The sequence below is a fragment of the Schistocerca cancellata genome, chromosome 7, assembly GCF_023864275.1.
Source record: "Schistocerca cancellata isolate TAMUIC-IGC-003103 chromosome 7, iqSchCanc2.1, whole genome shotgun sequence".
In the NCBI taxonomy this organism is placed as follows: Eukaryota; Metazoa; Arthropoda; class Insecta; order Orthoptera; family Acrididae; genus Schistocerca; species Schistocerca cancellata.
Window position 1 is genome coordinate 226,561,666 of NC_064632.1, and position 23,271 is coordinate 226,584,936.

Sequence of the window (23,271 nt, forward strand, 5' to 3'; positions counted from 1 at the left end):
ATTTAGTACAACATAAAAAGAAACGGCATATTGGAGTCGCAGCACCTAATTCATTTACACTTCGGCTAAAGTGTTGGTGGGCCCGTCGTGGGTCCAGCCCGGCTAGCTCAGTCGGTAGAGCATGAGGCTCTTAACCTCAGGGTCCCTGTTCGGGCGCCACTAGACAGCACATCTATTGGCCATTTTGGCGCACAGTGTAGCTGTTTACGAATGGCATTGCAGAGTCGCAGGACCTAATTCTTTTACATTGTGGCTAAAGTGGTGGTTCCCAACGTGGGGCTCGAACCCTTGACCCTGAGATTAAGAGTCTCATACTCTACCGACTGAGCTAGTCGGGCTGGCGCCTGAACAGGGACGACTTTTGCTAATTTTTGTAGCACTTCTGGAACTCATTTTTCGTTATGGTGTTCAGCTCCTTCAGCGATTCTGTTTTTATCTTTTATTGGTGGCGAAACAACGTCCTTTCATGGTCCTCTTCAGTCTCGGGAATAGAAAGAAGTCGCAGGAGGCCATGTTCGACGAATACGGCGGCTGAGGCAACGAAACGGTTTTTTTTCTTTTGCAAAAAAGTCACGAACAAACATTGAGGTGTGAGTGGGAGCATTATCGTGATGCAGTTTCCACGAGTGGCTTTGCCACAGTTCAGGTTGTTTTCTTCGGATTCCTGCAAGCAGACGCCGCATAACTTCCAGGTATTATTCCTTATTCACCGTACGACCATAAGGCAGGAACTCATGAAGCCCTATCCAATTACATCAGAAGAAAACAATGAGAACAACTTTCACATGTGACCGAACTTGTGGTGGTGTTCTTTTTTTTTTTTTTTTTTTTTTTAAGATCTTGGCTCGTATGGGCCTTGGTTTCGACATCATACCTGTATAACCCATGTTTCGGCACTTGTTATAACCTTCTCTCGAAGTTCTACATCGTTGTCGACTTTATTCAGCAATTGCTGAGCGATGTCTACGCGGCGCCATTTTTGGTCGAAATTCAAGAATTTCGGAACAAACTTTGCCGCTACACGTTTCACGTCGAAAACATCCTAAAAATTGTTTGGCGTGAGCCAAAGGATATTCCGAGGTTATTAGCAATCTCATTGATGGTGATTCGGCGAATTTCCAGAACCTTTTTCTTCACTTCTTCCATACTGTCATCATTAATTGATGTGCTAGGGTGGACGTCGTCTTCAACGCCCTCTCGAACCTCTTTGAAACGTTTATACCACTCATAAACCCTTGTCTTACTCATAGTACATTCGCCAAAAGCCACAGTCAACGTTTCGAATGCGGTACTGCGCTTCATTCCATTTTTCAGGCAAAATTTAATGCAAATTCTTTGATCCATCTTTTTCGAAAGTAAAAATTCACCGAGCACTCGAAAATATAACTTTTTCGACTGTCAACAATAAACTAGCCGGCCTCTGTGACCGAGCGGTTATAGGCGCTTCAGTACGGAACCGCGCTGCTGCTACGGTCGCAGGTTCGAATCCTGCCTCGGGCATGGATGTGTGTGATGCCCTTAGGTTAGTTAGGTTTACGTAGTTCTAAGTCTAGGGGACTGATGACCTCAGAAGTTAAGTTTCATAGTGCTTAGAGCCATTTGAACCATTTGAACTATAAACAAAAGATTCAAAACCGCTGAAAATGCAAACATGCGTCAGGAACGAGTGTGCCAACAAGATAAAAAAAACAAATTTTGAAAATCAGATTATAAATTCAACGAAATTACAAAAATTCCCGTTACTTTTTGTTCGCACCTCGTATACTCAAAGGGAATAGGTAATTAACGGCGGTGCGCAAACACCCTTAAAAGCCACAGTATTCAGTGCGCACAACTGTTTCGCCGCAAGTAGAAAGTTTAATAATTTTGCGGTACGGTCCGGCATGCGAGTTCGTTTAATTGAGGCTATGTCTTGCCGAAAGTACATTGTACGGTGCGGCGTTTTTACACATTATTTCATTGTAGTACATTTTTGGATTTTAAAACTCTTTCATACCGTCGAGAGGAAATCAGTATGGACAATGGTAGGAAGAAAACTGTGGCATCCGTCGGCAGTTTGTACCCTATGTATTCAAATATTTCTCCAAAGAAAAATCACACAAAATGGGTGAAAATACGCTTGGCCGAAAGGTAACATTCCATCATTGTGGGCCTGATTGAAAATCGTGGGCATTCCTCAGAGAATCGTGAAGGTTCCATATGGTACATTTACAAGTTTCTGAACCATCTTAGTAATAAATTACGTGAATTTAAATTATCAAAAATTTTAGTGGGCTGCTGTGCAGAAGTAATGCTGGTGCGAACAGACAGTAATTCGCGCAGTTGGCTTGGCAGTGAAGAATAAAGGGAGCTTGGGAGTAGTCACATTCCCTCTGGTGTTCACTGCGTGGCAGGTGCTCTGCACATGTCGAGGAAGTCGTTCGTGTATATAACTTTCTATATACACTAACAAATACACTTTCACAAACATTAGGCATCGAATTGTTTGTCTGTGTTCCAACTTGCATCTATCACTAGCTAACAAACGCACTTGCTTCCCCACGCCTTTCATCATGAACTGTTCTATTAAGGTACGTCTACACAATGCCCCTTCCCTCGTGCACAATCGCAGATGCTCGGGAATAAAAGGGCATGCACAAAAATTTGTGGGAATAACGCATGTACGCATGGACGTTCTCATGTCCACACGTTGCCTCATTGCGCGAGCAGCCTGCTATGGATTCCATTCTTTGCATGGGAGCTTGTGCTGTGGTACAGTGACGAAAAGGCGACATAACTAAAAAACGCCAAAAGACTGCAGGTAAAGAAGGATTGAAATAACAGAGGTACGAGAAATGCGAATTGAGGACAACGTATTGTTTCAAATTTCGTGTCCACACGTTGCCTCATTGCGCAAGCAGCCTGTTATGTATTCCATTCTTTGCATGGGAGCTTGTGTTGCGTGTATTGTGGTGAAAAGGCGACGTAACTAGAAAACGCCAAATGGCTGTAGGTAAAGAAGTATCGAAATAACAGAGGTACGAGAAATACAAACTGAGGACAACGTTTTGTTTTCAAATTTCAGAAGATCACCGGGAAATTTTAGATTTTATGCTTGAAAAACTGCAGCTATAAGGCTAGAAATAACATTTCCTTAGTTAGTAACTGGTGGCTTCTGTACCAGTTTGAACTATTTGTTTCGGATTTCGAAGCAAAGCATTTCAGTGACTATTCCTGACACTGAGGAATACTTAAGGGAGGTTCTTATCGTTATGTGAAAGTTAAATAGTCCGCCGCTCGTGGTCTCGCGGTAGCGTTCTCGCTTCCCGAGCACGGGGTCCCGGGTTCGATTCCCGGCGGGGTCAGGGATTTTCACCTGCCTCGAGATGACTGGGTGTTTGTGTTGTTCTCATCATTTCATCATCATCCAGGAAAGTGGCGAAATTGGACTGAGCAAAGATTGGGTAATTGTACGGGCGCTGATAACCACGCAGTTGAGCGCCCCACAAACCAAACATCATCATCATCATCATCAAAGTTAAATAACTTTCAGTTGTTTACACAAATTTAATCATGAAAGGTTATGTAGGTTAATATCCACGGACTCGACAAATCTGGGAATATTATTGATGCCAAAAACAACTACACTCCTGGAAATGGAAAAAAGAACACATTGACACCGGTGTGTCAGACCCACCATACTTGCTCCGGACACTGCGAGAGGGCTGTACAAACAATGATAACACGCACGGCACAGCGGACACACCAGGAACCGCGGTGTTGGCCGTCGAATGGCGCTAGCTGCGCAGCATTTGTGCACCGCCGCCGTCAGTGTCAGCCAGTTTGCCGTGGCATACGGAGCTCCATCGCAGTCTTTAACACTGGTAGCATCCGCGACAGCGTGGACCGTATGTGCAGTTGACGGACTTTGAGCGAGGGCGTATAGTGGGCATGCGGGAGGCCGGGTGGACGTACCGCCGAATTGCTCAACACGTCGGGCGTGAGGTCTCCACAGTACGTCGATGTTGTCGCCAGTGGTCGGCGGAAGGTGCACGTGCCCGTCGACCTGGGACCGGACCGCAGCGACGCACGGATGCACGCCAAGACCGTAGGATCCTAGGCAGTGCCGTAGGGGACCGCACCGCCACTTCCCACCGAATTAGGGACACTGTTGCTCCTGGGGTATCGGCGAGGACCATTCGCAACCGTCTCCATGAAGCTGGGCTACGGTCCCGCACACCGTTAGGCCGTCTTCCGCTCACGCCCCAACATCGTGCAGCCCGCCTCCAGTGGTGTCGCGACAGGCGTGAATGGAGGGACGGATGGAGACGTGTCGTCTTCAGCGATGAGAGTCGCTTCTGCCTTGGTGCCAATGATGGTCGTATGCGTGTTTGGCGCCGTGCAGGTGAGCGCCACAATCAGGAATGCATACGACCGAGGCACACAGGGCCAACACCCGGCATCATGGTGTGGGGAGCGATCTCCTACACTGGCCGTACACCACTGGTCATCGTCGAGGGGACACTGAATAGTGCACGGTACATCCAAACCGTCATCGAACCCATCGTTCTACCATTCCTAGACCGGCAAGGGAACTTGCTGTTCCAACAGGACAATGCACGTCCGCATGTATCCCGTGCCACCCAACGTGCTCTATAAGGTGTAAGTCAACTACCCTGGCCAGCAAGATCTCCGGATCTGTCCCCCATTGAGCATGTTTAGGACTGGATGAAGCGTCGTCTCACGCGGTCTGCACGTCCAGCACGAACGCTGGTCCAACTGAGGCGCCAGGTGGAAATGGCATGGCAAGCCGTTCCACAGGATTACATCCAGCATCTCTACGATCGTGTCTATGGGAGAATAGCAGCCTGCATTGCTGCGAAAGGTGGATATACACTGTACTAGTGCCGACATTGTGCATGCTCTGTTGCCTGTGTCTATGTGCCTGTGGTTCTGTCAGTGTGATCATGTGATGTATCTGACCCCAGTAATGTGTCAATAAAGTTTCCCCTTCCGGGGACAATGAATTCACGGTGTTCTTATTTCAATTTCCAGGAGTGTAGAATGGAGGCTGTGTCTTCCCTTTTGTGTTTTTGGCATCACCAGTGCCTTTATTTCTGTTTCAAGTAGTTTGTTGATCAGCTACTTACACCCCACCATTTCTTTTCTTCAGATGTCGGGCTCCGCAGTGGTGCTGCAGGTCACCGTAGCATGAATATCCTGAATATTCTTCCACAGGTTTCGTGTACACTTTTCGTAAATTTCCTGCTTATTCTTCTTTGTTTTCCTACTTCGAATCTTCGGTATCTTATTCTCTACGGCAATATGACCGGACACTTTTCGTATAATACTTGTCTCTTAGTGCATCGAATCTCAAATTTTTTTTCAAATAATCTTTAGGAGTGGCATTCCATACCAGTGTGGCTTGTAATCATCTATAAACTTGAGCTGCTTACTTTGGAGTCAACATACATTACACCACATAAATCGCTTCATGGTGCGTCTTCAGGACCAGTGGCGGTGGGTGGTATTGTTGCATTGTTGCACAACTCCCTATAATTTTACAGGCCATGTCTCCCTTTCTTTCTTTCTACTATTTTTATTTTTGTAGGGAAACCTCATAAATACCATGAAATACGTTACAATGAACTACCTCTGGCTGCTCAACCTCCTATAGTTTCGTAACGGATACAAAAACGCTGCTGAGCTCGAAGCAGCTGTCAAACAACAAAATACCGATATAAAGAACTTAGTCTGACAACTACAAACAGCAGTAAGTCAGATAAGATGATAACAAACCATCAGTACTACAATAACACCAACGTAACTATCAAGTGGCTGTGCGGTTCTAGGCGTTTCAGTCTGGAATCGCGCCACCGCTACGGTCGCAGGTTCGAATCCTGCCTCGGGCATGGATGTGTGTGAAGTCCTTAGGTTAGTTAGGTTTAAGTAGTTCTACGTTCTAGGGGACTGATGACCTCAGATGTTAAAAAGTCCCATAGTGCTCAGAGCCATTTGAACCATTTGAACTATCAAGTCAACAGACAGCGACAGTACCATCAATATCGCACGGATGTCAAAACCATCAGACATAACCTGACGTGGCAGTTCAACCGAAATTGGCCTATTTTATAATAAAAGCAAACAAACTTAGTAGCGTACTAGGAATTATAACTATGCAATGCCCTTAAAAACATATACTACAGAGGAGCCCCAGTTGAATATAAATTGAAACGACTTTGTCTAATGCCTTAACAATTTTACCTGTCATGAAAATGAAAATTTGTTATTTTCCAACAGTTTCTGTTTCAAAACGCATTTAATTTGTAACTGGATTTTGACACTGTTTGTGCTTTATTTGGTGTCACCGATCATTAGCATTAGTAGAGCAGTAATGAAAAAGATAGGCGATTAAATACGTACTGCTCGCCTGGCTAGCCGCGCTGCTTCTTCCTGAGCGGGAAGGCGTGCCGGTCCCCAGCACGAATTCGCCTGGCGGATTTGTGTCGAGATCCGGTGCGCCGGCCAGCCTGTGGATGGTTTTTAAGGGGACCACACCCTGCCTATCTAACCCATGTTAATTTAGGCAAGTATTTGACCCATTTCTGAAAAAACAATTTGCTGCAGGACCTTAATATTTTTACTGTATGTTACATGATGCTAATATAGTCAACTGTACTAAAATCTACTTTATCCATTTTATAGTTTTTAAGAAATTCTTTTTTAAATTTATTAACAAAAATATTAAGTTTTTTCTGCAGAAAATATTTTTTGTGAACTTCCTAATTGGGGCAATATTAATGAATGTAGTACCAGAGGTGGCTTTTTATATTATGCAGAGTCTCTGAAAATTTCATTCATTTATCTATAATAGTTTCTGATATAATGGGACATATGCACTGAAAATTTTAGTTTGCGGGAAATTGACTTTAAAGAAACAACTTTTGAAATTTGTTACTTACAATTAATTAAAACTGTCATGCTGCGTATGATGGCCCTTCCTTGGCCTCTAGCAGGTCTTCCAGGTTCTTTTTCACCTTCCTGGATGTTTGTCTTGCTTTCTTGGCCGTATTAGATGCAGACCTGTCTGCATCGGCTATTCTCATTTTATCGCAATGTTGCAGCCCAGTGATAATATTTTCACCAGGATTAACTCCCAGCTTTTTCAGTACACAACACTTTCCAATATTACCACAGCTGCATGTAATAACGGCATCATGAACTCCTAGTTTCATTGTATGAATGCCTACAAATACAATTTTAGGAAGGCGGTTCCCAATTATGCTGTTGAAAAATTCATTTGGGTTCTGTGTCTGCCCATGCAGACATTTCCTTAGAAGATCAGGATGAGCCAAGTCTCTGAAAATAGGTTTAATTGCTGTAATAACAGCAGCAGGAAGAGAATGCTGGTGAGAATAAGATTCTCCAGTTGCGTGAGCCCTATTGTATTTGCACCACGAATTTTCTCCTGATGCACACAATCCATGACAAGGCTCATCATCAGTATACGACTTATGGAAGAATATGGCCCAAACATCTCTCTTCATTGCCTCCAGATTTTCTTTAATTCTCCTAATAGCCTGCCCATAGTATACCAGCAAGTTTTCTATAACAACTACTCGCAATCACACTTGAATAAAACTAACCGCGTGTTTGGAAGCGTGTTGTTTACAAACAGCAGAAACAAAATAATAAGGAAAAAGAAAAAGAAAAAAAAAAACAAAAGAAAAAGGATAGCCAACACACTAGGGAGTAACAAAAAAAATAAAAATTTCCTAACGTGGAATGTAGGGGGTATAAAGATCTAAAATAGATGCAGAAAAGTGAGAGACAGAAAAATGGGCGTGGCACATAAACACACATGATAGGAAAATGCTCGAAAAAAATTTTTTTTCAGCAAAAACCTTTTCAGAGTACTTAAATAAAACCTTAATCTATCGAAATATGATGACAACCGAAAATCGATTTTTTTCGACCTGAACCACGGTGCGGTCCCCTGAAGGCAGTTTTTCATCTACCTCGGCAAATGCGGGCTGGTTCCTCTTGTTCCGCCTCAGTTACACTATGTCGGCGATTGCTGCGCAAACACTGTCCCCACGTATGTGTACACCAATTTATTCTACCACGCAAACATTTGCGGTTACTCGTCTGGTATGAGATGTTCCCGGGGGAGGGAGGGGGGGGGGGGTGCACTGGGGGCCGAACCGCACAATAACCCTGGGTTCGGCGTGGGGCGTCGGTGGGGTGGGTGGACTGCTGTGGCCTGTTGTGGGGGGGGGGGGGGGGGGCTACAGCGAGACGAAGCCTCTTCGTCGTTTCTATGTCCCCAGTTCAATACACACACAATACAAATACGTATTGACAAGATTTTCTCCTCTGCAGAGATTTTAAATTTAAATAGAATATTTGTTCCTTGTACATGATAGTGTTGTGCTTTGTAACATGTTTTCGCGTTTGGAAAAACTTTAATTTTCTGGAGTAATTTTTGTAATTCCAGGGAAACAGCACACAAAAAGTGAACCATATCATTTAAAAATGGAATAAGAAAATATATTGATCTTCTATTACGAAAGTCTGAAAAGTGTACAAATGTACAGCACTCTCCCCTACCACAAACTGAAGTGATACTCACCGCTGAACAGAACAGAATGCCACTCAGCGTCCCAGTTGGCTCTGTACCATCCAGGTCTATGTTGTGTACGGCTTAGTGTGAGCGGTAAGTGACATATGACAACTCAAGATCGCAGACCCACTTCCGGAAGTCTGTTGGTGACGATTTGTGTAATGACCACCCAAATTTTCGACTAATGTGATCCGCTTATTCGTCGAATCACTCGAACCATGCTACGATCTTCTCGTGATGTGGTCCTTCTGGAAGCGCCCATGCATACTCTTTTTGTCACACTGTTACCCTGAGCCCAACTTTTCGCCCCTCGTTCTGCAGTCACAGTAATACTGCCAACTGTCTGAGCGATTTGTCTGTATGGTGCTTCCATATCCTTCGCGCCAATGATTCTATGTTTCTCAAAGTCTGAGAATAGCGATAAGCTGCATATGCACGTCTTCTGGACATGCTGTGTTTCGGTCTCCACCTAAAAGTTCCAGTAATGTTAAGCAGACCCAATAGCCATCATGTACTCATGTCATTCTTCATCTCTTGGAATCTCATTTTTACTGTAGAGTAAAAAAGCTTGCTCGAGGATGAAATTTTGATCAACATATGGCGCAGATACGGGAACAGTGGAGTATCAGTTCGGAATTTTTCGGCCAAGGTGTTCATTTCTGTCAGTCTAAAAGCGAAAGCTGCCGTACGGAGAGGGAAAACGCACTAGATCTTAAGATTTTAGGGCTGCATTTTTGAAGGGTTATTGGGGATGGATTTAAGGCTGTCTTGCTAAAACTGGGCCTCACTCAAGGCAAGCGCCATAATATGGAATACCGCCAGAAACAGTCTCAAAAGCTTATAAGGATGTTGCAGGATAGGTTGAGCTGAGAAATAATGAAGACAAAAATGTGATATGCTGTAGCGTTTCCGAGTGAATTAACGTTGAAATTACTCAGTCAGACCATTTCGCAAGCAAATTCAAGCGACCGATCAGGGACAGTGACGCCAAACGTACTGTTTGTTTGATTTCCTAAAACCGAATAAGACAGCGATACAAAAATTGGACATGCGGCAGTTAGAATCGAATCCGAGCCACAGGCTGAGCGGTCTCGTGGGCTATCGTCGACACTATGACAACGACTGACGCTAACTGTATCTGGCGGACCACTTGACTTTGTGCGCCAACCGCCTGAATGGCTAACTTCAGTGCTAATTAACTCTGAAACAGCGCAGCGTATCAAATTTTTTTCTTAACAATTATCTCCCAGCACAAACTACACTCCAACACCTTTACGAGCTTGTCAGACTGTTTCTGACCACCCTGCATGACCTAAAAACACGTCATATCGTCGATTCTTGCGTAAACGTATAACAGGAATAACTCTGGAGTTGTGTGCCGTTCTCAGGTGTATTCAGCCTTTAGGATGTAATCGCTTTTTGCAGATCTGATGCACAGAAGACCGCGACATATTTATCAAACTACAAAAAGTATCTTGCGAGTAGCAGCTAAAATAATAATTATAATCAGGCTTATTGTAGAAAAAATCTATTTGAACGGTAGTAGATTCTAAATGCTCCCTCTGAGTACCTAAAACGGTACACTATGAACAATGACAAAAATTATTAGTTGACGAATTCGTCTCGGGTTATCAGACAGGACATGGTGTTCTGTTGTCACTGCGTTTCGACAAGTTTCCTACTTGTCATCTTCAGTAGGAAATGGGTTAAGAAACTCGTCATATCGTTGCAACAACACGACGCCACGATGCAACTGATAACCCGAGGCAATTTCATCAATGAAATTGTCCGAGAAACACTGCATTTCCAAATTATTACTAATTACATTGGCGATCATTAAAACCGCAACGCCAGAAAGGAATAGTAAAAAAGGAAATTTTATTTATTGTGTGTGTGCAGAATAGTACCACGAATACATAAAGAAATTGGGAGGTGATTAGGGGTGCACAGAGCTGTTACCTTTACCAGTTACAATGGTTCTAGCCCAGACCGGGATCGAGTTGGGATGATCTTGGATGACATATCTGGGTAAGTCATTCCATGCTCCTCCAACTCTATGCCAGGGTTAATCAATATTTTAGTGGGTGGCTAGTGGTTGCGAGTAGTGCCGCTGAGGTCTCTGAGCTGTTGACAGTGTGTACTGCTCCAAATGTCGCATCATGGTCTGTGTGGATACTTATATTGCTTCAAGCAAGTCCTGTCCCGAGCTAGGGGCCGAGCGGTTCTAGGCGCTTCAGTCTGGAACCGCGCCACCGCTACGGTCGCAGGTTCGAATCCTGTCTCGGGCATGGATGTGTGTGATGTCCTTAAGTTAGTTAGGTTTAAGTAGTTCTTAGTTCTAGGGGACTGATGACCTCAGATGTTAAGTCCCATAGTGCTCAGAATCATTTTGAACCTTTTTTTTTTGTCCCGAGCTACCTGACAGGGCTTGCAATCCTGCGCGTCCGAGCGAACAATCCACTGAGGTGACGAAAGTCATATCATGTGGGATCCCCTTTTGCCTGGTGTATTGCGACAACTAGACATAGCATGTACACATAAACTCGTTGGAAGTCCCCTGCAGAAATATTGAGCTATGCTCCCTCTACAGCCGTCCATAATTGCGAAATTACTGCCGATGCAGGACTTTGTGCACTAACTGACCACTCTATTATGTCCCATAAATGTTCGATGGCATTCCTGTCAGGCAGTTAGATGGCCAAATCATAGGCTCGAATTATCACGAATGTTCTTTAGACCAGTCGCATACAACTGTGGCCGTGCGACATGGCACATCAGCATCCATAAAAATACTATCGCTGTTTGGGAACATGTCGTCCACGAATGGCTGCAAATGGTATCCAAATGGCCGAACATCCAGAGGATCCAGTCGCTTCCATGTAAACATAGCCCACACCATTACAGAGTGGACCGATGGCCTTTGTAGTCTGGTCCCTTCAACCTCCACAAACCAAACCAAACCATTATGGAGTCACCACCAGCTTCCACACTGCCTTGTTGACAACTCGGGTCCATGGCTTCCTGGGGTCTGCACCACCCTCGAATCCCACCATCAGCTATTATTACCAACTGAAATCAGAAATCGTCTAACCGTAACCACGGTTTCCAGTTGTCGATGTCCCATCCGATATGGCCACGAGCCCAGGAGAGGTGCTGCAGGCAATGCCGTGCTGTTAGCAAAGACACTCGTCTCTGTCGTCTGCTGCCATAGCCCATTAACGCAAAAATTCACCACACTGACCTAACAGATGCGTTCCTCGTACGTCCCACACTGATTTCTGCGATTATTTCCCTCAGTGTTGCTTGTCTGTTAGTACTGGCACGTTTATGCAAACGCCACTGCTCTCGGTCACTAAGTGAAGGCTGTCAGCCATTGCATTGTCCGTGGTGAGAGGTAATGCCAATGTGAAGTTCTCAGCACACTCTTGACGCCAATGATCTCTATACAACCTGGATGTAGAAGTCTGGTCTCTGAGTATAGAACTTCAGCGTGTCCGCAAATTCGTGTGCTCTGCATCGTCCGCCATGTTGTAGTTTGGCAAACAAATTTGCATCGGGCAGTACGTGACTAAGAAATGGAGACTTATTTCTTGTCTTGAACTTTACGTCAACATGTGATGTAATAGGCTCATGTGGGGCGGAATCGAAAAGTATTTTCTTCTCGTGTTCTAGTGACACATCTAAGCAGCCATGTTGTAGTTTGGCAAGAAATGAAATATGAGCATCTATGGCTTGCACGATCAGACAGCTGAAGTTCAACATCCAGGTAGTATAGAGATCACTTCTTGACGCTATGGGGTCCAGAATAATTGAATTCCCCAACGATTTCCGAAACAGAATGTCCCATGGGTCTAGCTCCAAGTACTACTCACAGTTCCATGGCATACTAGTCACTGCAGATTATTATAAGAACGTCCTAAAGCAATTGGTAAAGGATCACATCCCCAAAACGCAAAGGAACCTCACTGGACAACAGAAGTTTTATCACGAAAATGCCAGGCCACTTGTTGTTACTGCTGTTATCGAGCTCCTGGCACAAAAACGCATCTTTATGTCTTATAGTCCTGACCCGGTTCCATGTGACTTTTTTCTCAACTCGACCACAAAAAAGGAACTTAAGGAACATCCATTCAGCAATGAGATCAAGGCAACGAAAGTTTTAGAGGCGATCCTGAAGAGGATTTCAATAAATAGCTTCCTGCATATCTTCCAGGAATGCAAAGAAGATGGGACAAGTGATCTGGATTGGTGGAGAAGTATTTTCAGGGGCACAAAAGTCTGCATGAGTAATGTTTTACAATAAATTGTTGTACGAGCTTTAGTGCTAGTATTTATATAACACTCCTAGTAGAAAGAACTGCTACAGTATAGTACAGGAGGCGACTGAAAGAATACGTAATGAGGTGAACAGAAATTTTCCTTTTATTCAAAGACAATAATTACACTGAAGTCATTGCGATTTATGATGGTCCCCTGGGCATTGCAGAAGGCGTTACATGGTTTGTAATAGGGTGTGTGATCACGATGGGAGGCAGTGCACGCTCTGAAATGGCCACAAGGTTGCTGAGGGCTTCCTGTGGTAGGGCATTCCATTCCACCATCGTGGATAACGACTGTTGGTGCATGTGGGTATGCTATATAATACCTCTACCCAACACATCCCACATGTGCTCGATTTAAGTTGGGAGAATGTGCAGGCTAGTCCACTCGCCGATACCCTCTCATTTCAGGAGTTCCTCCACCTGAGCTGTTCAGTGTGTTCGCTCATTGTCATGGCATTGTCTGGACATGTGGCCACAATTGCGTCGGAAACCTTTCCACATAAATTACCTGAGTACGAATGACAGCTCTGTCGATGCACTGCCCTTTCTTAGCATGTGTATGTGATACTACCGCCATCTGTATATGTGCATGATGCTATCCCATGACTTTTGTCCCCTCAGTGCATAGTTACCCTCTCGGGCGCTAGCCACGGAGGGCGTTGAGATCCTGCATGGCGCTAAATATGATCTTCATGAACCCGTTGATTCCATATTTGTATGACCGTCACGAGTCCTGACAAACACAAGCAGCAATATCGCGGAACTATAAACTGGAGTCTCAATAGCTTGTCATTTGCATACCCAAGCACTTCATGATAACTTCTTGCATGTCATCTGTATGGTTCTGCAATTTATATGACAACTAGTGTACATTATCAGCTCTGTCCATAATCATGGAAGAAGATATAGTCTGAACTTTCATTTACCTAATTTAACGAAAATCTGACAACAGTATTCTCCGTTAGGAAATCAAGTTAGACAATAAATTAACTAATCAGATTAAAGAGGTAACTAAACTTCAGATAACTGAGAATGCGGCTAAAGCATACCTTTTTTTTAAAAAAATAAGATGTACACTGGAGCAACGACTTGTTTATGTAATACAAAACATACACAATAAAATAAATGAGAAATATATCATTTCTGTTATTATGCAATATGCACTGTTGCGCAAAATTGAAGAACGAAAGTAACTTTCGCATGACGTGTCACTGCCAAGTAACTTAGCTCGATGAAACTTGGACCAAACACAGAAAGTGCTGCTACAGTGTAGTATAGAAGATAACTGACAGAAAAACGCAATAAGACGAACAGAAATGACAACTTATATTCAAAGACAATAATTACACTGAAGTCACGGTGATTTAAGATGGTCCCCTGGACACTGGAAAAGATGGGACTTGGTTATTAGCAGAGTGTGTAATCACTACGGAGAGCGATGCATGATCAGCCACGTGTGCCCATGTTGGCCACAAGGTAGGTGTGGAGTTTTGCAGTAGTGCGTACCATTCCTCCACTAGTGCGGTTAACAACTTCTGGATGGTAAAAACTTCCTGGCAGATTAAAACTGTATTCCGGACCGAGACTCGAACCCGGGACTTTTGCCTTTCGCGGGCAAGTGCTCTACCATCTGAGCCACCGAAGCACGACTCACGCCCGGTCCTCACAGCTTTACTTCTGCCAGTATCTCGTCTCCTACTTTCCAAACTTCACAGAAGCACTCCTGCGAACCTTGCAGAACTAGCACTTCTGGAAGAAAAGATATTGCGGAGACATGGCTTAGCCACAGCCTGGGGGATGTTTCTAGAATGAGATTTTCACTCTGCAGCGGAGAGAGCTGTGAGGACGGGGCGTGAGCAGTGCTTGGGTAGCTCAGATGGTAGAGCACTTGCACGCGAAATGCAAAGGTCCCGAGTTCGAGTCTCGGTCCGGCACACAGTTTTAATCTGCCAGGAAGTTTCATATCAGCGCACACTCCGCTACAGACTGAAAATCTCGTTCTGGAAACATCCCCCAGGCTGTGGCTAACCCATGTCTCCGCAATATCCTTTCTTCCAGGAGTGCTAGTTCTGCAAGGTTTGCAGGACAGCTTCTGTGAAGTTTGGAAAGTAGGAGACGAGGTACTGGTGGAAGTAAAGCTGTAAGGACGGGGTGTAAGTCGTTCTTGGATAGCTCAGAAGGTAGAGCACTTGCCCGCGAAAGGCAAAGGTCCCGAGTTCGAGTCTCGGTCCGGCACACAGTTTTAATCTGCCAGGAAGTTTCATATCAGCGCACACTCCGCTGCAGAGTGAAAAACTCATTCTGGAAACTTCTGGATGGTGGTTGGTGCATGTGGATATGCCGTATTATATCTCCTCATCGCATCGATGGGATTTAAGTCGGGGTGCCGGGCAGGCCAATTCATTTGCTGGATGTCGTCTCGTTCCTAGGGCTCCTCCACCTGCTCTGTTCGATGCAATCACCCTTTGTCATCCATAAAAATGAAGTCAGGGCCGAAACAACGCTGAAAAGACGCACATGGGAAAGGAGTACAGTGTCACAATAGTGTTGATCAGTGAGTGTACCGTGTTCAAAGATGTGGAGGTCAGTACACCCACGCGACATAGTGCCTACCCACTCTATAACATCTGGAGCACCAAAACGATTACGTTCATTTTCCTGTGTGCCTTACGTGTTCCCACCTCTCACCATATGAGGGTACTTCCAGCATTGTCGAAGCAGTATAATTGTGTGAAAGCAGAAATTTGCCTTCCATGTTAAAATAGGTCATTCCTGGTCGTCCATTCTTATTATTCCCTATTGGTTGTTGTACAGATTGTACACAATCCGTCTCTCCCTATAGCTTACCCCTACTTTTTTCAGAATTTCTAACATCTTGTACCATTTTACATTGCCTAACACTTTTTCCAGGTCGACGAATCCTAAGAACGTGTCTTTATGTTTCTTTAGTCTTGCTTCCATTATTAACCGCAACGTCAGAATTACCTCTCTCATGCCTTTACTTGATATCTTTTCTCCTTCAATTTTAATTCCACTCCTGAACCTTTCTTTTATTTCCATCATTGTTTCCTCGATGTGCAGACTGAACAGTAGCAGCGAAAGGCCACATCCTTGCCAACACCCTTTTTAATAGAAGCACTTCATTCTTGGTCGTCCACTCTTATTATTCCCTCTTGGTTGTTATACAGATTGTATATAATCCTTCTTTCCCTATAGCTTACGCCTACTTTTTTCAGAATTTCTAACATCTTGCACCATTTTACATTGTCAAACACTTTTTCCAGCTGGACGAATCCTATGAACGTGTCTTTATGTTTCTTTAGTCTTGCTTCCATTATTAACCGAAACGACAGAATTGCTCTCCCGTGCCTTTACCTTTCTTAAAGCCGAACTGATCTTCAACTAGCGCATCCTCAATTTTCTTTTCCATTCTTCTGTATATTATTCTTGTAAGCAACTTGGATTCATGAGCTGTTAAGCTGACTGTGCGACAATTCTTGCACTTGTCAGCTCTTGCCATCTTCGGTATTGTGTGGATGATGCTTTTCCGAAAGTCAGATGGTATGTCACCAGACTCATACATTCTACACACCAACGTGAATAGTCGTTTTGTTGCCTCTTCCCCCAATGATTTTAGAAATTCTGATGGAATGTTATCTATCCCTTCTGCCTTATTTAACCTTAAGTACTCCAAAGCTCTTTTAAATTCTGATTCTAATACTGGATATCCTATCTCTTCTAAATCGACTCCTGTTTCTTCTGCTATCATATCAGACAAATCTTCCCCCTCATACAGGCTTTCAATGTATTCTTTCCATCTATCTGCTCTGTAGTCTGCATTTAACAGAGGAATTCCCATCACTCTTAATGTTATCACCCTTGCTTTTAACGTCACCGAAGGTTGTTTTGACTTTCCTGTATGCTGAGTCTGTCCTTCTGACAATCAATTCTGTTTCGACGTCTTCACATTTTCCCCACAGCCATTTCGTCTTAGCTTCCCTGCACTTCCTATTTATTTCATTCCTCAGCGACTTGTACGTTTCCGTATTCCTGAGTTTCCTAGTACATTTCTGTACTTCCTCCTTGAATACAACAGACAACTATATCGCATAACGCTGCTTGGAAAACCAGCCATCCAGCCATGACGATGTTTAGCGCCCATTATGAAACATGTTCAGTCTCACATGTTGTCAACATTCAACTATAGCTTTCGCTGTGAAATTTGCGGTGACTAGCGAGTGCAGTACGAAACTGATAGAGAATATTAAAAAGAAATCTTGGAACATTACAACAATGCTGACATATTAAATGATTTCCAGCATGGTTTCAGAAGATGTCGAAGAACCACGTCAGCAGCAGTACAATTTGTCCATAACGTACCTGAAAAAAATAAATAAAAAATCCCAAGCAGCAGGAGTATTCCTGGACCTCTCAAGGGCTTTTGATAGAGTACATCATGACGTGCTCTTATCAAAAATTGCGAAGAGTGGTGTCACTGGAAAACTCATGCAATTGCTAGAAACATATTTAAAAGGTAGACAACAGTGCACAAAGATTACGTACTCTAATGGAAAAATACTGGAGAAGAGAAGGTCAAGTATAAGAAATATACATTTTGGTGTTCCTCAGGGCTCTATTTTAGGTCCAGTCCTACTCATATTCTATGTAAATGATTTGCCAAGTTCTCTTGACAATAAGCAATTGATCACTATGTATGCAGACGATACATCTGGTGTCTGCTATGCAGACAATGAGCCAAGCCTAGTTGAAGAGATACATAACTTTATTGAAAAGGCAAGAGCTCAATTTGAAAGAGAGAACCTAAAAGAAAACATAGAAAAAACTAATATTATTCATTTTAAACCAAGTGGTCCAAAAAGACAAAATACTTGCCCACGAAAGGCAAAGGTCCCGAGTTCGAGTCTCGGTCCGGCACACAGTTTTAATCTGCCAGGAAGTTTCATATCAGTGCACACTCCGCTGCAGAGTGAAAATCTCATTCTGGAGACAAAATGCTGTGACTGATGAAATTCTACCAAAAACCTGTGCAGATTGCAACTTCTTGGGTTTATGCGTAGATGATCGACTTTCATGGAAGCAGGACTCTGATTATGTCTGTAAAAAAATAACACCCACGCTATATGTATTAAGAAGATTATCACCATATCTTGATTCTGAAACTCTAAAGACTGCATATTATGGATTAGTGTATTCTTTCTTGCCTTATGGAATAGTACTGTGAAGTGAGACATGCCAAACTAATATGAAAAGAGTTTTCATACTGCAAAAGCGAGCCTTGAGGGTCATAGCCAGGAACTTTATACAAATCCCTATTCATTAGACACAATATTCTCACAGTTTATGCTATTTGTATACTAGAAACTACAATGCTAGTGAAAGCAGACACTAAGATCACAAAAAGAAACATGGGTATTCACAACTATGAAATAGGCATAGGAAAGATTTTCATATGGTTAACACAAGATTAACAGCGAAAAGCTCCTGTGCCAAAGGAGCTGCTTTTAATAACTTGTTACCAAATAAAGTTAAGATATTGACATGGGATACTTTTCAAAAGCGAGTCAAGTAGTGGCTTATCCAAAAATGCCCTTATAACTTGAATTTATCATGAATTAAAATGTAATAAGAAATAATGTAAACTAAAAAATTGTAATTGTAAAAAGTTTATACTTAGTAAAATTACGTGTTATGAGCAATGAATTGAATAGTTCAACAGCGCGCAGACAGATGTCGCCACCTGGCACTTGACGGAAGGAAAACTATTTAGTGCCTGTCTGTATTGAGCATCCTTTGCTTGTATGGCCCAAGTTTCACCAAGCTACGTTACTTTGCAGTGACGCGTCTTGCGAAAGGTACTTTCGTTCTTAAGTTTTGAAGACCAGTATAGTTTCATGGAATAGTGCTTTTTACCAGAAAAATTTGTCCAAGAATTATGACCTCATTTTGTCTTTCTCAGATCACCGTCTACATTTGTGAGACAACTGGAAAACCATGAGGCATGTAGTGCAAAGTCAGGGGCATCATTATGGTTCTGACGTCAGCTGAAATTGTGTGCAGAGAGAGCGAGAGCACAGTATGTATCGTACGTGCAATGTGTGCAGTGAGTATGGTTCGTTCACAATGTCCTGTATGAAGGCTCCCTGGTTTTAGATCAACTCCAATCTGGTAGAAGTCGATCGACTTCGTACCACAACTGTTTGGTATCCGGCCGGTGTCAACATTGGCGATCTGAAGTCATTAGGAAGTGAGTGATACGCCGAACCAGTAAGGACATAATGCGTGAGGAAGCTGCATTGCCTGAGAGCGCAGCTTGTTCGCGCCTCATCGCCCCTTTCCCCTTTGGGCTTTGGTAGAAGGAACTTGCTTTCTCCGTTCCCCGAATCCCCCTAAAAACTCAGTCACGACACCGTGAACAAACTTTAGTGGTTGAATGAATAGCAGAACATTACCAGGATTAGTCATAAAGTTCTATTTATCACTTCTAAAAAAAAAAAAAAAAAAAAAAAAAAAAAAAATAAAGTGACGTGACGATGTTGTATTTATTTCCAAGTACATGTTGGCAGTCATGGTAAACACTGAAATCAACATGCCACCGACGCTAGAGGAGCAGGAAGAAAATGGCGCAGCTCATTGGCAAGTGGAGGTGAGCTGCTCTATTTTGTTTTAGTATCTCTGCCGGCGTGCTACATTACTGGAGCCTGGGGATTTCGGCGTTTACCGGGACTGCAGACGTAACTCTCCAAACGAACAATTATTTACGTAACTTTCTTTTAAGGTGACGATTAAAACTTTTTGGATACCCATTGTACTTTTCTCATTACCATGTAACTTGTTTACAGATACATATATGTAAAAAGAAAATTAGTAGTGGCAATCAGCATAAAAGGATGGGAAATTGCGGGAAAATTACATTAACAGTAGGGATAGTCGTGTACAATGTTTATGCAGTAGTATGAATTTCAGTATGCTGACAGATGCAGTCAAATGAGGTCGTATTTGATGTTAGTATTACAGTATACAACGAGACATCAACGATTCAGGTGGTAGATGGTGGAACACGGTATAAAGGCAGTCGACTCTGTGAAGTTTAGTTGTGTGCGTTCATGCCTTTACTGCAGATAGGAAACATAAAACATTAGTGACAGTGTGGGTTGTGTACATATCCCACGATTGTGACAACGCCACGCGGAAGACAGTTGACATGAAAGCAAAAATCGGTAGATACGAAATGAGAGTCTCCGATTGTCAAACTGCCTGTGCAAGTACACTGATTGGTAGTTTTGTTAGACTGGGCGCATGATGTGAACAGAACGGAAAATATGGGCAAAGAAGAAAATTATTTCAGACATAGAAAGAGTTACTTCGGCACAAAGTAAGGGCCACAAGCCTTTATTCTTCTTAGTTCGTTGCTCAAAAAATGGCTCTGAGCACTATGGGACTTAACTTCTAAGGTCATCAGTCCCCTAGAACTTAGAACTACTTAAACCTAACTAACCTAAGGACATCACACACATCCATGCCCGAGGCAGGATTCGAACCTGCGACCGGAGCGGCCGCGCGGTTCTAGACTGTAGCGCCTTTAACCGCTTGGCCATCACGGCCGGCAGTTGGTTGCTGATTTACAGTTGTCAGTAACTGCTAGATGTGTACGAAAAATTTTGTCACGTGACAAACATCTTGCATTCAAGAAATGACTGCAGAAACCCGCTCTAACTTCCAAACATAAACACGCTAGATTGGATCTACTGAAAAACGTGTATCATGGACTTCAGAATGGGATAACATGATCTTCAGTGACGAGAGGAAGTTTAATTTAGGTAGGTAGGATTGATTTCAATATTATTGGCACGATCTGAGAACAGATCTGCAGGGAAGAATGAGCAGAAACTTTGATGGTGAAAGTTTCATGACGAGGGCAGCCTTCTGCACTAAAGAAAGTCACACATTGCTTGGCTGAACACGAGAAAGAACTCGTGTTGTTCTTAGCGTAAGTTAGTTTAAGTTAGATTAAGTAATGTGTAAACCTAGGGACCGATGATCTCAGCAGTTTGGACCCATAGGAAATTACCACCACCACCACCACCACCACCGACCCCCATCACCATCACTACAGAGTTGATTACAATGTATGCGGACCTAGGGGACGAAATTCTAATGCTTCAACAAGATAATGCATCTGTTTATGTTTCTGCTGCAACCAAAAAGTGGTTTGAAGATAAAGACATCGATGTCTTGTCCTGGGCTGACGTAGCCTGGATCTTAATTTCGTAGAAAACCTTTGGGGAATACGTGCACGGCGTGTTTATTGCAACGGAAGGCAATTTGAGACCGTATGTGAGCTGAAAAGTGCGATACGAGAAGAGTGGGCGACAATTTCACAGCAAAAACTATAAACACTAACAAAATCAGTGCCGAAGAGAATTTTTGAGGTAATTGAGAAGAACAGAGGTTGGACACAGTACTGACAATGTAGTAACTGAAGAGGACTGTGAGTGCCTTTACCCGTTTCCATCCAGCAAATGCAAGTGCCTCATTTTGTTAATCGTTTTATGAAAGAAACTATGTAATTCCGTCATGATTGTTTATGTCTTCTATGTATCCACTACTTTCGTAGTAAATTCGATACTTGTTTGCTTCAGACATTCTACTATTCCTTTCGTGGAACCCTGCCTTTATACTGATTTCCGCTACTGTATAAGTTCTTCTGGAAGTACCCCCACAACTCGGTCCGTGCGAGACAGTGCACGTTACCAATGTGATCCAAAAAGCCACGCGCAAAAATGTGATCTTTCGTGGGGTCACAACTCGGGTTCTGTTGATCACAGGGATAAGAGGCCAAATGTTTTGGATAGCCTTGGCCTAGTGCCCATTTGTATACCTATCGAAAAAACTGGCATTCTGCAGTACCGGGTGAACATTTTCATGTTTCACACTTCCTCCAGCGTAGGTAAATCGGTTGGTTCTCTTGCAATGGGTGTGGTCTAGGGTGAACTTTAGGTGGTTTATAAATCCATTGGCCGTTACTGAGAAAACCGAAAAAAAACGCGAGTTTAGTGCACGAATAGTAACAATTGTGTGGATGGCCATTTCTATAATTTCGTTTCATGGCAGATCGTCGAAATGTTTCTTAAGGTGATGTTCTCAGAGAACCTTGAAGTACTCTTAGCTGAAGCAGTGAACACATGTCAAGGGTTTTAGGATCATAGCAAGAGCTGTGATGTCACCAAACTATGTTTTTATTCAGAATTTTTTCGCCAATGAAACCTTACAATACGATGCCTCTGTATAGTGGGCCCATCACGTCTTTTTAGATATGCCCAAAGTGGTACTGCAGTGACCGAAAATGGGCTAAAAAAGGGTTTTAACATGCCTGAAATTAAATAGTAAAGATTACCAAAAATTATGTAAAATTAGAAAAACTGCAAATTCAGTACAATATTTCTAATAACATTTTTATTCTTTCAAGATACAGATCACGACGCGGGCGTTTTCGATGAATTGCGTTCGACGAGCAAAATATCTAGTAAAAATAAAAAGGAAACGATTTTGTGCTAACTTTACAGATATATTACGCGTATTTATTTGTTGTTTACATGTGTCAAAGTACGTAAATGTGTCGAAGTATATGAATAAGCTGTCAAAACATTCCTGACTTATAGAATTCGTTTTATATAAGCCGCACATCCTGCTGTTGCAGGGAAAATAAGAGGATCAGCGGAGAAACGCCCCTGTCGGAGCACAGAAAAGGCTCTGACAGAAAAGTGGGGAACCTGCTGCCTCAGTTTTCGTTCAGCCTGCCCCACTAAACATTTTCGCCCTTTTTTGTGCTGAAAGAGAGTATCAGAGAGGGAATGACGGTGAGAGAGAGAGGAGACAGTGATGGTGGAAGAGAGAAAGTGGCAGTGGAAGAGAGAGAGAGAGAGATGGATGAACAACAGAGGGGCGAGGCGAAGAGAGAGGAGGTATTGATGGTCAGTGAGAGAAAGTGTCAGTAAGAGAAAAAGAAACTGATCGAGATAGAAACAGTCAGAGCAGAATAGAGAGCCCAGACTGGCGAACTGTGACACGTACGTATAAGGGATGGTGTATTTTATTTTAAACACGTAGGTACAGGGGAAACACTAAGCTGAAATTTTTGAGCTACCGAGATATGGTGGAGTCTGTGGCAATGGGGAAGGAAGGCAAAAGCAGACAGTGTAAGTGAAAGAGGAGTCTGTGGCAGTGGGGTATACTGTAAATCAACGGGAAAAGAAGGAAAGAGATATACAGGCAGTGGCAGTGAAAGGGAGATGCTGAGTGTTAAGGCTGAGCTTCTAAGAGAGACTG

General features: G+C 43.2%; 1 non-coding gene across 1 annotated transcript; it reads right to left on the reverse strand.

Moving 5' to 3' along the window:
* Nucleotides 1–265: 265 nt before the first annotated feature.
* Trnak-cuu (transfer RNA lysine (anticodon CUU)) lies at nt 266–338 on the reverse strand. The gene has a single exon. It is a non-coding gene; the product is annotated as a tRNA-Lys (tRNA).
* Between the last annotated feature and the right edge of the window lie 22,933 nt (nt 339–23,271).